General features: G+C 33.2%; 1 pseudogene; it reads right to left on the bottom strand.

Moving 5' to 3' along the window:
• Nucleotides 1-205: 205 nt before the first annotated feature.
• Nucleotides 206-363, bottom strand: LOC124527460 (uncharacterized; annotated as a pseudogene).
• Nucleotides 364-2,209: the final 1,846 nt, after the last annotated feature.

The following is a 2,209-nucleotide window of genomic DNA, read 5'->3' on the forward strand; positions in this document are numbered from 1 at the left end:
CAATGTAGTTAAAGTTTGTCAATTTTGTTGATTATCATTTCAAAGAACCTACTTTGGCTTCATTGATTTTCTCTATTATTTTTGTATTCAGGCTTTACTTCAAAGGATGTTTTCAAAATGCAAATATACTAATATGTTAATAAGGATTTGATCTAAAGCATTTTTCTAGTAAAAGGGACACATGACAGGTGGATGAGTTTGTGTAAGAGGTTGCCCCGAGGATGGAGATGATTAGCAAAGCATACTTTTAAAAAAATTTCCTGATTTTGCCAAAATTCATTTATTTATTTATTTTTTCAAAGTTTGCTGAACTGATAAGAACAGATACTACACTTAGTCTTGGCCAAAAGGCCAAGATGCAATAGACTTTCACATCTAGCCATGACTAAGATATTGGTTTTGTACTTGCCCTGACATATATATACAACCATAAAACTGGACAAAATAAATGAGGTAACTGTTTCCAGGAATAGATAAACAGGCAGTGCAAGACTATAATCCTTGAGAGAAGGGAAACACATGTGATGAGCTCTATGTTAACTCCAACTTTCTGCCCTGAGGCATTTTTCTGAATGAACCCAGACAAAAACTAGACATCTGCTTCTTATGAGACAGTGATCATAGTTTAGGGTTGCAGAAATGGTTGGAATTTGTGTAGCAGAGACTGGAAACAGAAAGCTGGGTTTGGGTGTACATGTGGGTTTTGCTCATGTTTTTAAATAAGGTCTGCTCTTGACTCCTCAAGGTAAGACAAAAGGGAGCAACACATCACAACTTATGCAAGGGGTTGAGAAGCAACTGATGTAAGAGAGGTCACAGAATACTAGGAGGTGGAGGTCACCCCATTTAAATTGGAGAGAACTTACTGCCTACCTCAAATATCCAGTGGAAATCCATTAGGGTGCACGTTAGAAGAAAAACACACTCTAGAGTAAGTAAGTGCCATGAAGTAGGACTAGGGGTTAAACCCAAATAAACTCATCCTAAAAGCAGATTAAGAAAAAAGATTATCAAAGATGTACAGAGACCTAGTAACTCATGGGACAATATCAAGTGATCTAACACATTGTAAAAGGAGCCTCAGTGGGAAAAGATATGGAGAATGGGCAAAAATATATTTTAAGAAAGAATGGCCCCACATTTTTTCCCCTACACATCAACCCAGGGATCCAGGAAATTCAGTGAATCCAAATAGGATAAAGACAAAGGAAGCCACACTAGGTACCTAATTGTTAAACTGCTGAAAATCAAAGATAAGGAAAAAAGTCCTGCAGCTAGAGGTAAAAGAACACAATCATGTATGGGAACCACGATGAGAATGATGGCTCATTTCTTACTAAAAAACAATAGAAGCTAAAAACAAAAGCATTATATCTTCAAAGTAACTGAACAACAACAACAACAACAACAACAACAACAACATCAAAATGCCAGCCAGAAAACTATCTACAATAAAAAGTGAAAGAATATTTTGTTAGAAGTTTTGTGTTACAAAGAATGTTGAGTTTTTTTTTTCAGGTTGAAGAAAAACAAAACAATATCATATGAAAATTGGAATCTACAGAAAGGAATGGAATGCACTGGAAATAATTATTTAGGTGAATGTAAACTACCTTTTACATTTCTTGATTTCTTTAAAAGACAACTTGATTTCTTTACAAGTGAGAGTTTAAGATGAAAATATCACATGTCCTGTTTAGCTTATATATAGAAGGAAAATGTATGACAACAATAACACAAAGGATGGGAGAAGAATAAACAGAACTATAGGATATGTTCTTCCAAGTTTCTTACATTTCATCTGAAGTGCTAAATATTATTTTTAAGTAGGCAATAATAAGTAAAGGATAGATACTGTAATTACTAGGATGGTTACCAAAAATTTATAGTAAGAGATATATAATTAAAAAGTCAATAGGCAAAATTAGATGGAATACTAAAAATATTTAGCTAATCCTTCCAAATAAGGGAGACAGGAAGAAGAAAGATACAAGAAGAAGAAAAAGGACAAAAATCAGAGTGAACAATTAGAAACCAAATAGACGTAGCGCCGACCATATCAATAATTATACTAAATGGATGGACATAAAGGGTATTATGCCAAGTGAAATAAGTCAAATATCATATGATCATATTAAATAAATCAAATATATGATTTCATTTATATATGGACTTTTAAAAATGAATAAACAACAACAAAAAAGCAGAA

This window comes from Lynx rufus, unplaced genomic scaffold (genome assembly GCF_022079265.1).
Source record: "Lynx rufus isolate CCGP_SWC_20201006 ecotype Redwood Valley unplaced genomic scaffold, mLynRuf1.p SCAF_5, whole genome shotgun sequence".
Lineage (NCBI taxonomy): Eukaryota > Metazoa > Chordata > Mammalia > Carnivora > Felidae > Lynx > Lynx rufus.